This window comes from Vombatus ursinus, unplaced genomic scaffold, assembly GCF_900497805.2.
Source record: "Vombatus ursinus unplaced genomic scaffold, bare-nosed wombat genome assembly UNPS02014774.1, whole genome shotgun sequence".
In the NCBI taxonomy this organism is placed as follows: domain Eukaryota; kingdom Metazoa; phylum Chordata; class Mammalia; order Diprotodontia; family Vombatidae; genus Vombatus; species Vombatus ursinus.
The window spans coordinates 8,254,516-8,275,978 of NW_020954552.1; positions in this window are offsets into that span (position 1 = coordinate 8,254,516).

The window sequence follows — 21,463 nt, forward strand, 5'->3', positions numbered from 1 at the left end:
AGACTCTAACCACCAGTTGTCAAACCTATTTCTTTAATACCTGTTTGGATATATGGGGCACCAGGGCAAGGCCAATCCCATGATGATGATGATGAACCCTCCAAGGGACCTTTTCCTCATGTGACAACAAAGAGCTATTTTATCTACTCAATTTCAGAACAACAAACCTTTATGAATTGCTCACTGTGAGCAAGACGATGGAGATATGTAGATGAAAATGAAAAACAGTAGTTGCCTTCACAGAACTTACCTTAGCAAAATGTAAATATGTAAGGAAAACTATGATTTAAGGAAGGAGAGAGAATTAATTAAGGGGGCGATAGTAGTAGCTAACCTTTATATAAGCACTTTCTGGGCAGCTAGGTAGTACAGTAGATAGAGTGCTGGACCTGAAGTCAGGAAGACTCTCACTTTGTGAGTTCAAATCTGGTCTCAGACACTTATTAGATATGTGACTCTGGGTAAGTCCCTTAACTCAGTTTCCTCATTTGAAAAGTGAGTTGGAGATGGAAATGGCAAACCACTCCACTGTCTTTGCTAAGAAAACCTGAAATGGGGTCATAAGGAGCCAGACTCGACTGAAATGACTGAAAAACAATAACATATAAACACTTTAAGGCTTGCAAAGCACTTCACATGTATTATCTCGCTTGACCCTTACCACAACACTGTGAGATACGTGCTATTATTATAATAAGCCCCATTTTACAGATGAGGAAACTAATGCTGAGAAAGGTTAAGTGACTTGCACAGGGTCACACAGTCCGAGGCAGGATTTGAACTCAGTTTCCTGACTTCAAGTCTAGCAGTCTATCTACTGTGCTACTTTAACTACATTATGCTTGGGGGAAAAAGTCACAGAGGAAGTGGCACCTGAGTTGAGCCTTGAAGTGTGGTAGGAAATTTAACTTAAGCTAGAAATTTCTCCTCAAATACTATTTCAAAAGGAATATTTGAATAAAATGCTCCAGAAGGTTGGTATCTTTAGAGAATACCTGATTTAGATCTAAAATATGTGTTTGTGTCATATAGACATTCCTGTTAAGAGGAATGGCATTACAATTTTTATGTTGTGGTTAATGGTTCCCCAAAAGAGGAGATTTTGTATGGTGACCAGAGAAGAAATGTGAATATTGGGTCCATTAACACAAAAATAGTTTAACAGTATATGCCATGTAGATTCCCTAGGGAGAAAAATCATTTCCTTTTCCACCAGGGAGGGTAATGCCTTTTCTAGAATATAGACTCTTGAGGCATGGTATTTGTGATCATTATTTCATTTGTGGATGATAACTTCTTTTATCAATGCAGTTATTCTGCAAATTCTAGTCCTAAGAGTTGCTTGAGACATTAAGCTGTTAAATGGATCACATAGAATATGTCAAAGATAGGATTGAACCAATGTCTTTTTTTTTTAACCAATGTCTTCTTGACTTGGGGAAGTCCTCTATACACTAGAGCTTGCTACTTCACTCTTGTAATGAGCTTAATATAACTTCCCTTCACAAGTGACCATAGTGACATGCCTCCTTATGGGACATAGGAACCATCTTTGTATCTGCCTCTTAGCTTCATGGCAGCTCTGAAAGGCAAAAACAAAACAAAAATAAACTATTAGGCACAAGTATTCCATATGTGGCAAGACAGCTGAGGGGTGGGAGAAGCAGTGCCACCAGAAGCCAAAGAAGTTTATGGTGAAATCCCTCTATTTTTTTTCCAGGACTCTGCAACTCTCATTTTGCAAGGAAACAATGGCTTTGCACAAAAGTCTTGTAGTAATGGCCAGAAACGCAGGGATCCTCCACTCTGCTTAAAAAGGTTCCGATCTATTCTGCTTTGACACAAACTAGAAGTCCTCCCAATGTGAAGAAGAGACAGGTACCTTGTAGTATGGGCTATGGAAAAGGTATGTGCAAACACTAGAACCATGAAAATTGATTTGATGACTTGTGTATTCTGTGAAATGGAGAGATCTAGGCATTGTTTTGGCAGAGCATTTAAAAATGTAAATTTTTATATTTTTTCCAATTACGCATAAAAACAATTTTTGACATTCATTTTTTAAAATTTAGAGTTCCAAATTCTCTCCCTTCCTCCTTCCTCTCCCCCCTTCCTGATAAGGTAAACAATTTGATATAGATTATACATATGCAGTCATGCAAAACTTATGTCCGTGTTAGCCATGTTGTGAAAGAAAACACAGACAAAAAAAAAAACCCACCAAGAAAAACAAAGTTTAAAAAAAATATGTCTTGATCTTTGACAGAGTATTTTGTGAGAATATTTCAAAGGTCTTAGATTTCTTTATTTAAAGGCAATAAATAAAATGTGCCTCTTTTCAAAAAAAAACAAACAAGAACAACAAAATATTTATATAATTAGTTTGATTTTCCAAATCAAGTCCCATTTTGTGGTGGGAAAATTCTAAATAATTGCTAGCATTAAAAAGTGTTTTAAGGTCTGCAAAGCTCTTTACAAATATTATCTCATTTTATTCTCATAACAATTCTGGGAGGCAGGCGCTATTGTTATTATCTTCATTTTATAGATGAAGAAACTGAGGCTGACAGAGGTTAAGTGGCTTGCCCAGGGTCACAGAGCTAGTAAGTATCTGAGGCTGCATTTACACTCAGGTCTTCCTAACTTACAGGTCCACCATTCTATTCTCTGTACCACCTGTTGTTCAGTTGTTTCTAACTCTTTGTGACCCCCATTTGGGGTTTTCTTGGCAAAGATACTGGAGTGGTTTGCCATATCCTTCTCTGGCTCCTTTTACAGATGAGGAAACTGGGGCAAATGGGGTTAAGTGACTTGTCCAGCATCACACAGCTAATAAGTGTTTGAGACCAGATTTGAACTCAGGAAGATGAGTTTTCCTGACTTCAGGCCTGATGCTCTATCCACTGTACCACTTAGCTACTTCCAAACTATACGTGTGAAGAAACACCACATAATCTCCATTTTTTGAGTTCTTGTTATACATTTGGCATTTTGAATCTTTCATTAAACTCCTGTGTCCATGGTATCTCTTGATTTATTTTCTACATATCTCAGGCAAGGCTTTAAATCGTTTCCCCCCTTGTTGTTGTTCAGTCGTTTTCAGTCATGTCTGACTCTTCATGACCCTATCTGAGATTTTCTTGCCAAAGATACTGGAGTGATTTGCCATTTCCTTCTCCAGCTCATTTTATAGACGAAGAAGTTGAAGCAAATAGGTTCAAGTGACCTGTCTAGGATCAAGTTAGAGTCTAAGGTTGGATTTGAACTCAGGAGGATGAGTCTTCCTGACTCCAGTCCCAGCATTCTATCCACTGTGCCACTCAGTTGCTTCCATTTTCTCATTACACTGCCTTCCATTTTGTGTGTGTGTGTGTGTATATCTTCATTTAAAGGTGGCATCCAAATGGTAAAAAGAAAAGACAATAAGCAAATTATCTAGTTAATTTGACCACTGTAGATAGACTAACCAGATAATACAGGGTTAAGTAGGTTCTTTTTTCCCACTTTTCCAAGGTACTGTCATAGGTTTTCTTATTTTATTCTTATGGCCATCCTGTGAAGTCCAATGATAGATTTACATCCTATTTGTCTAACCACTTCATGGTATCTGTCTCTAACTTTTCATGCACATCATTCTCTTTAACTGTGGGTTTTCCTTAGAGTTCTATACTGAGCTCTCTTCTCTTCTTCCTTCCTACTTGGAAACCTCATCAACCTCCATGAGTTAACTACCCTAACTATTAAGATGGTTGCCCTATCTGGATATCCAGATTCTGGCTCTCCCAGAGCTTCATCCCCATACTACCTATTGAACATTTTAAATTGGATGTCCTGGAGACATCTTAACTCAATGTCCAAAATTGAATTCTATCTTTTCCCCTAAATGCTCTGCTCTTCCAAACTTTCCTATTTCTATGGAAGGCATCTTCATCCTTTCCTCATCTCGTATTTCAATCTGTTGCCAAATTTTATTGTTTCTATCTACTCACATCTTTCATATGACCCCCTTATTCCTATTCACACAGCACCTTAGTTCAGGTCCTCATCACCATTCACCTAGATTATTGCAACAACCTCCTAATTGGCATCCCTGTATCAGTTTCTTCCCAATAAAGCCCATTCTACACACTGCTATCAAATAACTTTGCATAAATAAAGATCTAACCATGTGACTCCCCTATTCAATCAGTCAATAAACATTTATTAAGCAACTACTATAGGTCAGGAACTGTGCTAACCTCAGGGGGCACAAAGAAAGGTAAAAGACAGTCCCTGTTCTTAAAGAGCTCACAGTCTAATGTTCACCATGTAAACAATTTTGTACAAACTAAGCTTTGTAAAAGATAGATTGGAGATAACAGAGGGAAAGCACTGGAATTAAAGGGAATAATCAGGTGGCTTCTTGTAGACTCTGGAATCTTAGCTGGGGTTTGAATGAAGCCAAAAAAGCAAAGAGGAGGAGACAAGTCAGATGAGTATTCTAGATATGTAGAACAGTCAGTGAAAAAGCCCAGAATTGGTAGATAAGAGTTTCTTATTCAAAGAACAACAGGAAGGGCAGTGTCACCTGATTACAAGGTAGGGTGTAAGGTATAAGAAACCTGGAATAGTGGGGGAAGAGAGCAGGCTTTGAAAGACCTTGATGTCCAAACAAAAGCCATTATATTTGACCCTAGAGATGACAGGGAATCACTGCATTTTACTGAATAGGGGGGTGACACAGTGAGACCTGGATTTTTGGAAGATCACTGACAGCTGAGTGGAGGATGACCTGGAATGGAGAGAAGTTTGTGTCAGGCAGATCCACCAGCTGGCTATTGCAATAATCCAAGTGTGAGATGATGAAGGGCTTCACCAGAGTGGTAGCAGTATCAGAAAAGGGAAGGGGGTGTATGTAGGAAACATTACAAAGAGAAAATTGATAGGCTTTTTCAACAGATTGAATATGGGGTGAAAGAAGTTGTGAGCCTGTGTGACTGGAAGGATGATGATGCCCTCATCCACTCCAGTAGATTCCTATTGTCTTTCTAATAAAATAGAAACCCATCTTTTTAGTTTTTAAAGACCTATATATGGTTGTTGTTTAGTCATATCCTACTCTCCATGACTCCATTTTGGGGTTTTCTTGGAAAAGATACTAGAGTGGTTTGCTATTCCCTTCTTCAGCTCATTTTACAGATGAGGCAATTGAGGCAAACAGGGTTAAGTGACTTGGCCAGGGCCATATAGCTAGCAATTGTCTGAGGTCAGATTTGAACTCATGAAGATAAATCTTCCTGATTCCAAGCTCAGTGTTCTATCCACTGCACCACCTAGCTGCCCCCAAAGACCTATATAGCCTGGCCCCAACTTATCTTTTCATCTTCATTGGACCTTACTCCCTTCCTGCCTTCTGAGATCTAATAAATCTGACCTGCTCTCTGTTTCTCAGAGATAACACTCCATCTCTATTCTTTATGCCTTTATACTGACCATCCTCCATTCTTGGAAGACTCTCTTTATCTCTACCTCATAGAATCCCTCTCTTCCTATAAGATGCAGATCAGGTATCTTTTCCCCCAATCTCTGCAATTGCTGAGTGTCCTCCCTTTCAACTAACTTTTATTCCATTTCTTTCCTTCCTTTGTTCCTTCGTTCCTTCCTTCCTTTCTTATTTCTTTTTCTATTTATTTATTTAAATATTTCTATTTATGCTGTATATATTTTTATGTACACTTATTATCTCCCTCATTAGAATGTAAGCTCATTATTAGGTAGGATTGTTTCCTTCTTTGTACTTGTATCTCCATTTTACAGCACAGTGCCTAGCTCATAGTAGGTGCTTATTAAATAGTTATTGATCAATTTATTGACTTGGTCAGTATACATACTCTTTAGTCTTTGGGAATCTTAAAAAATAAATGGTCCTATAGATAGACAAAGAGTATTTAAATTCTGGCCAGACTTCAAGTGTCGGAGGAACCTATGGAGACTTCTGTATTTTTTTTTTTTAACAGCACAGCAGCATTTGTTGTTCCAGACTGTAAAACATTCCTTTTCAAATTTCACACAGTAAAGCAAGTTTAACAACTACACTCATCCAATAAATGATAATTTAAGCAAGAACTTGCAAAAGAAACCTTGTCACAACAACTTTTTAGGGCCTGATCACTTTAAGTCAATAAGGCTATTAAGAAATATCAACTAAGTGTCTTTTATAATCCATGAGCTATTTTCCTACAAGAAGGAATAACATATCTCCTTGGCTCGGGTGATACATTTAGAAAAAAAATCATGATTTTTTTCTCTTTGAAAATTGAATGTAGGGACCCCTCTAGGCTACCTCTACCTCTCTAATATGAAACGATAATCCCCAAACCCATTTCCCAGAAGTTCTGAGCTTGGAGTCAAAGGATCTGGGTTCACATTCTGATTCTAATACTTTTTGTTTCATCTATCTAAGCCTCAATTTTCTTATAAACAAAACAAGGAAGTTAGACTAGAGGATATATTAACGATTTTTCAGCTTGAAATGTTGTAATCCTGTGATTCTATCAAAATTTCTGGTTAGAAGGTAGTTTGGAGCTGAGTCTGTTCTTGGGAATACTCCTGCCTATAGCACGTTGCTTCCGATTTACATCCTCTAGGATGGGGCCAGAAATTAGATGGAAATAGATAAAATCCAAGGAGACAGGGTAGTCGATCAGGTGAACTTGTCACTATTTAGTGAACTTGTTGCTCCCAAACTAAAAATTTTAATCATTGCTGTTTTACAGAGATACGTGGAGTCTCTTCAAAATTCTCCAAAATGAAAAAAAAAACAAAACAAAACTCCTGAGGTCTTTTTTATTTCTGTTCCACTTTGGAAATGTGTTGTTCCCCATTTTACCTACCAAAAGTGGCAAATGACCCTGTGACAAACCTAGTATACATCTGTAATTGAGTTAGAAACCTCATCCAGAGTGAAAGCGTTTGCTTTGGATATTCTAGGCTTAGGGATACCTCAGTGGGTTAAAAAGGAACATCAGAGGTATTCCTAAGGGCACAGTATGGGGTGATCTCACCCAACCCCCCGACTCCATAGTTTTGTATCTCAGAGTGATGTCTGTTGGGGCCAACTGTTTTTACAAGTACCAGCAACATTTTCTGCCATCATTTCAAACAGTGTCTGACTTTCTCTCCCTTCATCATAATGATGGTGCATTTGCCAGGAAATGTCAACAGCCCTGATGGTTTTTCTGTTTTATTTGGTTTTGTTTTAAATTTTTAAAATTTATTTAAAATTTAAATACAAAATAAAAAAAACACATTGTCCTTTACACAGCAGAACACAAGAAAGGATTCAATTTAAAGCAATAAATTTCCTATATAATAAATACTACACATTGTTTTCAAAACTATTCAGCTTTTCTTTGCTTCCTTGCAGGATTTCTTTTGTTTTCTGCTGTACCCTTTAACTTTATTTTTGCCCCTCACTGCCCTAACCCCCAAGAAGGCTACAATTAAGCACAGATATACACACATACATATACGTAGATATCTATAAACACACACATATGTACATATATGTACTTATACACATATATGTAAGATGGTATTATGCTTATTTCCACTTGTCATCTGTTTCTCTGAAGGTGGATAACATCTTCCTTTACGTATCCAAATCTTTCCATGTCTTTCTAAATCAACCAGTTCTTCATTTCCTATCCCACAGCAATATTCCAACCCAAACATTCTATATGAGAGATTATCTATGAAAGTTCCCCCCCTCCCCCAATTTCCTGCATTCCTTCTATTCCTGGCTGCATAGATTTTATTTATACAAGAATGTTTTAATTTAAAATAATTAAAATTACCCATTTTACACTTCAGCAATGCTCTCACCTTATAATATGGTGTAAGATCTGATACTGCTGAATCTGGTTCCTTCACATCTTTTTCCCTTGGTTTCCTTGAAGTTCCTGACTGTCTGCTCTTTTAAATGAACTGTGTTATTACTTTTTTCTAACTCACTAAGACAATTTTTTAGCAGTTTAATTGGGATGGCATTACATAAATAGATTAGCTAGGTAAAATTGTCATTTTTTAATTATATTGGCTTTACCTACTCATGAACAGTAAATATTACTTCAGTTATTTAGATCTAACTTTATTTGTGTAAAAGGTGTTTTGTTTTTATATTTGTATAGTTCCTGTGTCTGTTTTGGTAGATATACTCTCAAGTTTTTATACAGTCTAATTATTTTAAATGGTCTAAAACAATTTTGAATAGTATGGCTGACAGTGTAGTTTCCCTATTTTTCTCTTTTGATTAAAACTATTTTAGCTTTAACTTCATCTGAGATCATGCTTACTACCCCTGCTTTTTTTTTTACATAATAAATTCTATTCCTGACCTTTATTTTATGTTTGTGTGTATCTCTCATTTTTATTGCATTTCCTGGAAACAACATATTGTTGAATTCACCTTTTTAATCTGCTATCAGTTTCCATTTTATGGGTAAATTCATCCCATTCACATTCTAAGCTATAATTACTTGCATATTTTCCTCCTTTCTATTTTTCCTCACTATCCTTCTCACCCTATTCCTATCTCTCCTTACTCCTCTACTTTACCTCTACCTGCTACCTTGATCTCTTATTTCTCAACCTACCCTGCACCAAGAATCCCTCCCCAGTCCTGTCCCCCCTACCTTTGTTTGTTTCTGAATTTGGAAGGCTTTTATACCCTTCTAGATATATATGTTGTTCCCTCTTTAACCCATTCCTGTTAATCTATATACCTTTGTATATTCCCTCCTTATCTTGTTCCCTCACCCTCTTAATTTTTTGAAAATTTAGAAGACTTTTATACCCTTCTAAATATATATGTTGCTCTGTCTTTAACACAGATCTTATGTGAGTAGGGTTCCTGTACTACCAGCCTGCCTGCCCCCATCTGATTCCTCTGTATCAGTTCTTCCTCTCTCATCTCATTTGTATAAGATAATTATTTTTTTTTTACCTTTTCCTACACCTTTTTGCTTTTTAGAATTACATCACACTCAACTCTACCCCAATCTTTCTTTCAAACAGTCAATTACTTAACGACAATCTTAGGCATATGGTTTACATTCCACATACAAAAAGTAAACAATTTGTCTTTGTTGAGTCCATTGTAATTGGTCTTTGATGTTTACTTTATATTTCTCCTGGATCTTGTATGTCAAATTTTCTATTTAGTTCTGGCCTTTTTGTGACAAAATCCTGGAAGTCTGTCAATTCATTGAATATTCATTTTTTTGTTCAGTTATACTTTGCTGGGTATGATATTTTTGGCTACAACCTCAGTTCTTTTGCTCTTTGATGTATAGTGTTCCAAGACCTGTGGTCTTTTAGTGTACCCACTGCTAGGTCCTGTGAAATTCTAATTGTGGCTCCGTGGTATTTGAATTTTTTTTTCTTATTGCTTGTAATATGTTTTCCTTAACCCATGGGTTTCAGAATTTGGTTGTGATATTCCTGTGGGTTTTCATCCTGGTATCTCCAGGTGGTGATTGGTGGATGTTTTCTATTTCTACTTTCCCCTCTTGTACTAAAACTTCAGGGAAATTTTCTTTAATTATTTCTAAGATTCTTTTTTTTTGATTGTAGCTTTTAGGTAGTCCTATTATTCTTATGTTTTCTCTTCCTGATCAGTTCTCCAGATCAGTTGTTTTTTAGGAGATGTTTCACACTCTCTTCTATTTTTTTCACTCTTTTTATTTTGTTTTATTATTTCTTAGTTTCATAACATCATTGTCTTCCCTTTGCCCAATTCTAGTTTTCAAGGAGTTGTTTTCTTCCTTAAGATTCTGTATCTCCTTTTCCGGTTGCTTGACTTTCGTTTCATAATCCTCTCTGTTTTCTCGGATTGTTCTTATTTTTTTTTAAAAAATTTTTCTTTAATCTTTCTTATTTGATTTTTAAATCCTTCTTTGAGTTCTTCTAAGAATACTTTTTGGGCAGGTGGCCATTTGACATTATTCTTTGGGGTAGGAGAAGCTTTTTTTGCTTCAGTATCCTCCTCTAAAGATGAACCTTGGTCTTCTCTATTCTCAGAGTACCTGTCTATGGTTCTTCCTTCTTTGCTTTCTCATTTTTGTTTTGTTCTGTTTTTACTTTTAGCAGCTTATTATTATAATCACCTCTAGTCCTGGGGTGTAGGGGATGGTGCCTCTTGCCTTATATCCTTCTTACTATTATTTTTTGAGCTTTGTCCTGGACCCAACTTCTGCACTCCTTTCCCCCTCCAAACCACTGCTAGGGCTCCCAGGCACACTACACTGGAAATGCCCTTGCTCCTTGAGGACCCTCTAGAGGCTGTTCTCCCCTCTGGCCTGGAACTGAAACCAAGAACTGAGCTCTCCTATAAGTGCCCACAGCCAGCAACATCCCAGCCCCACTGCTATTGCACTCACCAAGTCATATGTAGGTTCCTTTTTGACCAGAACTGTCTCAGCAGCACAGCTGGGTATGATGTCCCTTGGCAGCAAAGGTTCCTTCAATCTTCCCCTGCTCAGATGTCTGAATCCCTGTGGTCTGTGAAGTGAGAATTCCTGTGGCTGCCCCCAGGGCTTATTGTTTGTTGTTTCAGCTGAGAGAGCCTGGAGGTGTTTGCACTTGACTCAGGCTGAACCTCCATCCTGGGATCTTTGGATCTTCTCCATTTGTCCCAGGAGGACCACTCTTCTGCCCCAACTCTTGTTTATTTTTGATGCTCTACATTGGCCCTGAGGTGCTTTTTTGTTGTGTTTATGGAGGAAATCTGGAAAGCTTGGATTTTTCTGACCTACTCCATCTTTCCAGAATCCTCTCAACTCTGACTTTTTTGTGAGGAAGATTGAGAACATCATAGTTCAGGTGTCTCCTGTTACCAACTGTGTTCTCTCCTGTCCTGGCTCAGCGACATCTATTGATCTAGGCAAACATATTTCAATGCAGTCTTCAGACTTGAAATCTGTTGCGATGTAGTATAGGATTTCTTCTTATTATAGATCTGATACTTCACTGCTAGCTACCATCAAGCTTTGACCTGTTAAAGGGAAGTCAATGATAATGGCATATGCTGGAAAGCTTGTGAGGATTTCAAGAGACATTAAGTACTATAAATACTTTTCAGCCTCTTTCTTCCCCCTTACACCTTACCCCCATTTTTTTTGAATATGGCTTAGTATTGTACATATTCCCCAACCCTTTCCCACTCAAAGATTTCTTTATCTCTCTCTAAGTCTGTATAGGCAAATTAGTACATATCCCAGTCACTCTTCCCAAATTAGATTGTAAAGCCCCATGAAAACAAGGTTTGTGTAATATTTATTTTTGTAGTTTAAGTGCAATGTCTTGCAAAATTTAGGTGCTAAGTATATTGTTAAGTAAATTAGTTGAACGAATAGAATCAGATAATTCAGCCCAAAACATAAAAAACAAACAACTAGAGAGCCTTTCATCAGGACCTGAATTATCACTTAATTCTCCACTTCAAATAGCCCATCCAAAGTTAGTCTTAGTTCATGTCCATATGCCACAAATGTACTTCTATGTAGCAACCATGGTCAGAAGAGACCGCCAATGATTGTTCTAATGACTTATAGAGAACACTGGCTAGTTACTTTGGCACATCCAAATTGATCAGATAAATTGGCCACTAGGAATTGAATTTATTTGCTTTGCTCCTATGTTGCCTGTTTCAGAAGTAATAAAATTCAGTTTGACAAGTATTTAAGTCAATCAGTCAAGGAATAAACATTTATTAAGCATCACTATGTGCCAGGCACTGTGCTAAGCTCTGGAGATATAAAGAAAGGCAAAAGCCAATCCCTGCTCTCAAGGAGCTCCCAGTCTAATGGGGGAGGCCACATGCAAATAATTTTGTACAAACAAGCTATATGTAGGATAAATTGAAGGTAATCAATAGAGGGAAGGCACTAGAATTGAGAAGGATCAGGAAAGTCCCCCTGTAGAAGATGGATCTTAGCAGGGTACAGAAGGAAGCCAGAAGGCAGAGATGAGGGACGAAGGCATTCTGAGCATGGGAAACAATCAGTGAAAATGCCCAGAGTCAGGAGATGGAGTGTATTGTTTGAGGAATAGTAAGGAGGCCAGTGTTACTGGATTGAAGAGTACTTTGGGCAACTGTGGGTGATTGTGGGTGATGAGGGGTTGAAATTGAAAAGTGTAAAAAGTCAAGAATATCAAAGGAACTAATGAAAAAATGTAAAAGAAGGAGGTTTAGTGGTACCAGAACTTAAGCTAGGCAGTAATTATCAAAACTAATTGGTACTGGCTAAGAAATAGAAAGGTAGATCAATGGAACAGTGTAGACATAAGAATTTACAGCAGCAAATGAATATAGTAACTTTGTACTTGGCAAGTGTAAAGACTTAAGTTTTGGGGATAAGGATTCATAATTTGGTAAAAAAAAATTTGGGAAAGCTGGAAAGCAGTCTGGCAGAAATTGGGCATAGATCAATATCTTACACCATTTACCATGATAAGGTCAAAATAGATACATGACCTAGATGTAAAGAGAGATATTACAAGAAAAGGTGAAGAACACGGAACATACTACCTATCAGATTTATGGATAGGCAAATAATTTGTGAATAAACAAGAGATAGAGAGCAGTGTGAAGAATAAAATGATAATTTTGATTACATTAATTTTTTTTTGTTTTGTGGTAAGGCAATTGGGATTAAGTGACTTGACCAGAGTTACACAGCTAGTGAGTGTTATGTGCCTGAGGCTGCATTTGAACTCAGGTCCTCCTGACTCCAAGGCTGGTGCTCTATTCACTGCACCCCCTAGCTGCTCTGATTACATTAAATTAAAGAGTTTTTGTCAAAATAAAACAAATGTAGCCAAGATCAAAGAGAGAGTAGAAAACTGGGGGTGGGAAATGTATAAACAGTTTTTCAGATAAAGTTTGCGTATCTCAAATATATAAAGAACGTTGTCAAATCTGCAAGAATATGAGCCATTCCCAATTGAGAAATGGTCAAAGGACATGTATGAATAGGCAGTTTTCTGATGAAGAAATTAAAACAATTTTTAGTCACATAAAAAATGTTCTAAATCATTATTGATTGGAGAACTGCAATTTTAAACAACCTTTTATATCTATCAGATTGACTAAGATTATTGAAGGGGAAAGCTACAAATGTTGAAGGAGATGTGGAAAAATTGGGCCACTAAATCAGTGTTAGTAGAACTGTGAACTGATTCAGTCATTTTGAAGATAAATCTGGAATTATGCCTGAAGATTTATTAAACTATCTACACCTTTGACCCAGCAATACTACTACTAGATCTATTTCCAAAGATGATTAAGGAAAAAGGAAAAGAACCTATATGTCCAAAATATTTATGGCAGCTCTTTTTGTGGTGACAAAGAACTGGAAATTATGGGCATGCATGTAAATTGGGGAATGGCTGAATAAGTTGTTGTATATGATTGTGATGAAATACTGCTATGCTATGCAAAATGATTAGCTCATTAATTTTAGAAAAACATGGATAGACTTGCATGAAATAATGAAGAGTCAAATGAGCAGAACCAAGAGAACATTGTATACAGTAACACCAGTATTGTATTAAGAACAACTTTGAGCTACCAAGTCATTTTGATGATTATAACTACCCAAATTAACTACAAAGGACCCTATGAAGGAAGATGCTATCTGTATCCAGAGAAAGAACAGATAAATAGAAGTACATATAGAATGATTTTACACATATATACATATTTGTGTCTAATGGCAGCCATCTCTGGGGTGGGGAGGGGAGTGAAGGAACATAAGGAAAAAAAACCAAGAAAGTTAAATGATAACTTTATTACATATTTAAAAGGAATAGCAAATTGTACATAATATATTTGCACTTTCATGTACAATCTTTTTTAAATTCTACTATGTTATCGAATGCTTGCTTTATTTCATTAATGAAAAATAAAATAAATAAAATTAAAAAAAGGAAAAGTATAAAAAGACTAGAATGCTGAAGGTGGCAAGTTATGGAAGACTTTTTGTTTTTCTTTGTGTCTACTGAGCACAGTGCTTATCAAATTGTAAGTGCTTGATAATAACAATAACAACAATAATAATAACTAGCATTTATATAGCACATTAAGGCTTACAAAGTGCTCTACAATTATTATCTCATTTAATCCTCACAACAACCTTGAGAGACAGATGTCATTATTACCTCCATTTTACAGATGAGGAAACTGAGAGGGAAAGAAGTTAAATAACTGGGTCAGGGTCACACAACTAATAGGTGTCTGAGGCTGGATTTGACCTCAGATCTTCCTTACTGCAGGTCTCTATCCACTGCGGACAGTATCCACTGTTCCACCTTGCTCCCTCACTTGCTGCTCATTGATTGATTAATTGATTTCTAGGTCCTGGGGATATAAAGACAAAATGAAAATCAATCATTGCCATCAGGGAACTTATTTTCTACCATAAACTCTAGAGCTGTAGAGACAGAATGACATCACTTGTAAAGAGAATAGGAAACTTTCCACACTGGGTAATTTCAGGGATATTGGGAAGATGACCCCTTGTTTCTTTGTGCCTCATGCCTGGAACACTCTCTGTCCTCTGCTCTGACTATTGACCTCCCTGTCTTCCTTTAAGTCACAACTAAAATCTCATCTTCTACAGGAATCCTTCCTTAACCTCTCTTAATTCCAGTGTTTTTCTTCTTTTAATGATTTCCTATTTATCCTGTATATAGTTTGCCTTGTATGTATTTGTTTCATGTTGTCTCCCCCATTCCATTGTAAGCTCCTTGAGAGCAGGAACTATCTTTTACCCCTCTTTGTATCTCCAGCACTTAGCACAGTGCCTGACACATAGTAGGTGCTTAATAACTGTTATTAATGATTAATAATAATTAGGTGCTAAAATATCGATTGATGTCTTTTCAACTTTTCTTCTTGGCCTCAATGTATGCCCCTTCATTTTGTTCTTTTAGCTTAAGGCCTAGATCTTTGTGAAAATGCAAATGTGACTAAGAGAAGAAGATTGAGGTACTAGACTTTACTCTTGTTGGGGTGGGAAAAACATTTTATATTTGATAGAAAAGATGATTTGCAAGTTGCTTTTTTCTTGTAAAGTCTGGAGTCCAGAAAGATGCTCCAAGTAGGATGAGTCTATCTGTAGCAGAGGGGAGAAGGTGGGAAAGGGGGGAAGAGGCAGGGACTCACTCCATGCAAGAATAGCAAGGAAAAGGGGTCCATTGTTCAATGGGCCAAAATTTGTTACTACTACTATACCAGTGAAGAGCCAGGAAAACTGAGAAATAGAGTTGGTGAGTGAGGAATTGGAAAACTCAGGTTTTGAGCAGAAAGAGAAATCCATCTGGAAAGGTGATCCATTCATTCTGGGTACAAGCTTGGCTAGGCTAAGTTCAAACAAGGAGAACGTTGAAAATTAGACCAGACCGTGTAATTCTGGCTACCAGAGGACTTTTAGAGAGGGCAGGTACACATGTAGGATGATGCCAGAAATTTCAAGATTTCAAGCAACCTCAACCCAAATAGGAAAGAGAAGATAGGTCAAAGTTTGGCAGAAAAGAAATCACTGAAAGTCCAGATCCCCAACATTTTTAAGCCAAAGATGAGGAAATACTTCCAAGGAAGAGAAATTTTAAAGGAAGCAGAGAGGGAACAGCATTTCTCATCTGGGGATCCAAATTACCTGGTATTTGTTTTATATAAAGTTAATTAATTTTGTATTTATTTTGCAGGGGAATGTAACGGGAGTATATTAATGGGGGCAATCCCACAAAACATGAGTTCTGGCTCTATAGGAATGGATATGCTTATTGGCCTATCATTTCACACAGAAACTCCTGATTGATTTGATCCTCATGCTATAAAATGAATGGAAACTCTCTATCTCTCTCCCTCTCTCTCTCTCTCTCTCCCTCTCTCTCTCTCTCTCTCTCTCTCTCTCTCTCTCTCTCTCTCTCTCTCTGTCTCTCTGTTTCTCTCTGTTTCTCTCTCTCTCTCTGTCTCTCTCTCTTTCTGTCTCTCTTTCTCACTCTTTCCCTACCTCCAACCTTCACTATGTATGCAAGCTCCTTGAGGGCAGATCATTTGATCTTTGTCTTCGTATCCCCAATGGCTAGCATAGTTCCTAGCACATAATAGGCACTTAATAAATTATTATTGATTGAATGACAGGGACTGACTCACTCCACTCCCTCCTCCAGTGCCTAGCATACTATCCTGGTACATATCTGGCACATACTAGTACATGCACCACTGGGTAAAATGGAATGGGTTCACATCATATAGCTATTAATTCTTTGGATTTTTGGCGTGTTTGGAGTTTTGGCCATGCTTGATAAACTAAAAACTTTTAAAAAAGAATGAGGATTGAAAATTGTTCTCTTTCCCCCATAATGAACATTCCCTAATCAATGTTTGTTTATTGATTGGTTGGTTGATTAACTACTCCCCAGGTCAGGGTAAGTGGGTGGAGAAGAGATTATTTGACAAAGTCATAGAAATAAGGGTGCTTGTCAATATCAAGATTTCTATGCCCGTAGCAAAGTCTAAGGAAGTGAAGGTAGGTGGCCAAAAAATATCTAATAGTTTTTACCAAACCATTAGCTAGAAACTGAGTTGAAATGAAATTTAGTTCAGACATTTGGACAGCTGACTCTGAATGCAAGATCAATTAGAAGCAAGAGGTCAGCTAGACCACAGGGGGCAGAACTAATAAATTATCCCAGAATCACTTGCAGAAGCTCAGAGTTGGAAGAAACCTCAATAGTCAGATAGGCCAACCTACGTCTGCCAAAGATCTTCCACATGCAACAGGAGGTCATCCAGTGCTGCTTGAAGAGCTCCAATTAGGGGACATATGATACTTTCCATTTTCCATTTGGATTATTAGGAAGATTCTCCTTCCATCATGACTGAACTTCACCAAAACAACATGAGACCGGGAAAAGCAGATCGAATCCCTCTTCTATATGATAATCCTATCTATGTGATAAAGCTATCATGTCCCCATGAATCTTCTCTTCTTCGGGCTAGTTGTCTCTGGTTCCTTAATTTGAACATCATATGGTATTGCCCCTTCACCTTTCTGTTTGTCTTCCTTTAGACACTTTCCAGTTGAGTTCTACCTAAATGTGGTGCCCAGAATTGAATACAATACTACAGATATAATCTGCCTAGGCAGATTACAGAATGTCTCCTTATTCCTAGAAGCTATCCCTCTTTTTACAGAACCAAAAATTATATTAGGTTTTTTTTTCGGAGTGGGGGGCAGGATTAGGCTGTTATATCATGCCATTGACTCATATTGGCCTGCATTTTACCGAAATCCTTAGATCTTTTTTTAGACTGCTGTCTAGTCATGTGTCTTCCATCTCATGCTTGTGTTATATGTATGTGTTTTTATTGCAAAATATAGCTTATGAATTAAAGTCTACACCTTGACTCCTTTCCCTGTTTCCTTCTCTGCTTTCTCTTCCCCAGATGTCTCTCACCTAGTTAGGAGTTATGTCTCTCTCTACACAAATGCAGAATCCGGCTGTCCTTCAGGGGATCACCAAAGAAGCTATGTCCATTCCCCGCCTCTTTCTCTCTCTCTCTCTCTCTCTGTCTCTGTCTCTCTCTTTGTCTATCTAGCTAGCTATCTTTGTTAGGATGGTTTCTTCTCTAGCCAACTTTACCCAATACGTATTTTAGCTTTTGTTTTTACAACTACTTATATAAGAACTCTCATTTGAAAACAGATTTTTAAAGGATAACATTATGTTCATTATGGGGGAAAGAGGACAATTTTCAATCCTCATTCTTTTTTAAAAGTTTTTAGTTTGTTAAGCATGACCAAAACTCCAAATATGCCAAAAATCCAAAGAATTAATAGCTATATGATGTGAACCCATTCCATTTTATCCAGTGGTGCATGTACTAGTATTTTTTCAGTCTCATTTTGAAATCATAAGTTACATGGCTTCCCCCCCCCCCCCCACACAGATACATATACTCACAGACCATGGACCACTCCTATTACCATTTAACGATCATGAAATTTCCCTGCTTCTATTTTATTAATTCCCTCCTAGTCTACTGGTAAGGTTTACAAATTAAATTTATTCATTTCTATCTATAGATATTTTCCAATTAGTTATAATCATAGTTTTCTTTGTCTAATATTGACAGGACAGTGCATTGATACTTAGCCCTATTCCCCAGACCCCAGAGATGCAGCATGGCATAGTGGATAGAGAGCTGACCTCAAAGCCAAGAAGACCTGGGTTCAAGTCCTCTCTTTGACCATATGACCCTGGTTGAGTCTCTGACCTTTCAGTCCTCTTGACAATCCTCTATGGCTATAAGTTGCAGGGAAGATGCTGATCTGCTTTGGTAGAGAGAATTTCCTGTTTTGGGAGTTTCGTTTATAAATCAAATCACAGGTCCAGTCCCTACTCTTATTCCCAGACCTTCACCTAACAACAACAACAACAGTAACAATAACCTATGCAGTATCGTAATCCATGGTTGTGGCTCAGAGGAATGTTTTTCCAGGAAGTAAAAATTCCCAGATTTATCAGTCATGTTCTACAGGATTGTGTGAAAGCTATTTCACTTTTCTGTTTGTATCTTTGAAATGGAAGTATAGGTATATATTGCCTATTACTGTCAAGTGGTCTGCAAAGACACAGTATTACATGAAATAACATTGATACCAATTAATCAATCAACATTTATTAAGCACCTATGTGCTAAGCACTAAAGGAGTTAAGGGAAGTAAATACTATAGTATCAATTAGTACCGGAAGATCCACAAAATGACCTGATGTGGAGTCTTGTGACATTGTGGGGAGATTTAGTTATAATATATTAATGTGATTATTGTTAAACAATGTTGCTCACCTACCATTATGTAGAAATATGTTTGTAACATTAACTTAACTTAAACCTAATTCAGAATAAGAGTTAATGTAATTTTATTGGTGAAATTCCAGGTAAATGCATTATAAAAGACATATCCTACAAGGCTGTCTCAACTATAAGATATTATGCTTTGCTTGGTCATTTATCTGCTAAATTCTTCCAGCTTTCTAACTCTATCATACCTAGGATCCTTAAAATCAAGTCTAAAGGAGCAGTTACTCTATTAAAAATATTCACCCTATTCATTTATTAAGATCCTCTTCCACAGAACCCCTAATAAATTTGTTCATTCTCCTTTCTACATTCCGAGTGACCATTTCTTTGGCTTCTGAGATAACTGAGGCACAGAGAGCTTTAGTGACTAGGACAAGGTCACACAGGTAGGTAGCTAATAGCAGGACCGTAACTGAGGTCTCCTAAATATCAATACAGACCTCTCTTCACTATATTTCTCTGGTATAATTTCTCAGAGACTGTTTGCTTTTGTTCATTTGGATGAACCTTTACCTGATATCACTGTAGATAGTTAAATTGGCAAATGAATTTAGAATGTATTGACAATTTGCATTTACAATTTCCTAAACGTATTTCTCTTCTCTCTTCTTCTCTCTCAGGATTTCTATGGAGAAATATCAATAGTTCTATGTATTTTTTTTATTTAAGGAAATAGGAGAAATCACTGCTTGAATGGTCCCCACTGTTTCTGAGTTTTCTTTGGTCCTGACTCAGCAGTGTATATTGATTCTTGTTTGTGTATTCTGGAGTGTTTTTCACCATTTAAGCCTCTCACAGTGCCTTTTGTTGTTGTTCCTGGGAGACAGAGCTCTTTTATCCTGAAGATAGTAAACATTTTTTTGGTGTCTACCTGAGCGCCTCCCTACCCGAAAATTTCTATGATTTTTGCCATTGATTAAAAGCCAGTATTGTCATCAAGTGACCTATTGTATTTTTGCCCTAATTCAATATGAGTAGGTTATGATTCAAGCTCTGGACAAATTTGTTTTCTTGGCACAAATACACATGGCAGAACATTTTAAAAGGTCTTTATTTTTAAGGCTGGATAAAGCCCTCAGCCACGTGTCAGACTTGGATGCATCAGACACATTTTTTCTAGACAGTTTTTTTTCCCCCATTGCTATCATTCCTCTTGTGTCCATTAAAATAAGCAGGGAGAGAGAGAGAGAGAGAGAGAGAGAGAGAGACAGAGACAGAGACAGAGACAGAGACAGAGAGACAGACAGAGACAGAGAGAGACAGAGATAGAGACAGACAGAGAGATGAAGATAGAGACAGAAACAGACAGATATATAAATGTAGAGAGAGAGAATAGTTTTTAAACTTTGAGCCTGCAAATATTTTGCCCATCTGCAAACCACTGACAGTAAATCCCCAAAAGTTGTCTAAGAAATTACTGTGAAATTACTGTTCAAAATTTTAATGATTTTGTAGAAAGCAGGGGAGGACTAAGTAAACAGGGTAGAGTGGTTGATTGTAACTAAGGTTAATAGAAAATGACCATTTCAAAAGCTGTTTATGAATATAAAGGAAAATTCAAGCACAATTTAAGATTTACAACATTTTACCCATAGATAATTAAAAACATGTAGCTGCATTAGCTTTTGGTGCCTTACTAATATCTATTAAGCTATAGATAGAACAAAATTATCTTTTATAGCCAAGAAGTGATTTTTAAAAAAAACTTCCTACTGTGCTGTTTTAATTTTGGTAATATTTTAGAATTTTAGACTAGAATCTCACAATTCCTGAAGAATTGAGTTTACAAGGAATCCATCTCAGGTTTTACTCAAAACCCACCCTAACTCAAGGGAAAGCTCTGAAAGTTTCAATTAGGTTGACACAGAGGTAGGGTCCCAAAGAACAAGTATGGAAAAGCTGCTTAAGTTTGATTTTGGATTTGGGGCTGCATTCATCTGAGGTTCTCCAAAATCTGAGAAAAAGCAACTGGGGCAAAGGTTCCAGAACTCACAGTCTTTTCTGTTCTACCAGCTTCTTCCAGTGGTAGACTTGTCTACGCTAGAGTGACTGCAGTCTCATTCATCTCCATGATAATACACTAATTAAAAGCATTTCAGACCACAACATGGAGCTTTAGATCAGGCCTCAGAGATCACTTTAATAGGGGAGCAGGGGGTGTAATGACCTTATGTTGCAGGTGGATTCTTTCTGACACACCATCAATTTTAATTCATCTTGATCCTTGCTGCGGCTTTTGATGCTGGGAATCATGGGGCTCTATTGAAATGCTTGAAGTGCATTGTGGGCCCTACAGGCACCTCTCTGCCTCAGCCCTCATTCCTATTTGTCTCTGTGGTGTCAGTTAGGGACTGCACGTGAGGTCGCTCATATGCTGTCTGGAAATTATAGAGCTGCTGTTAAGTTCTGTTATCATTTAGCTTGCTTTTATATCATTATGAATTGGTTCTTCTGGTACCTTTTAATGGATCGAAGCTATTTTTCTGTCATTGTGTAGTTCTTTTGCACATAAAGTATATAGGTTTATTATCCATTAATTAGGAATTTCAT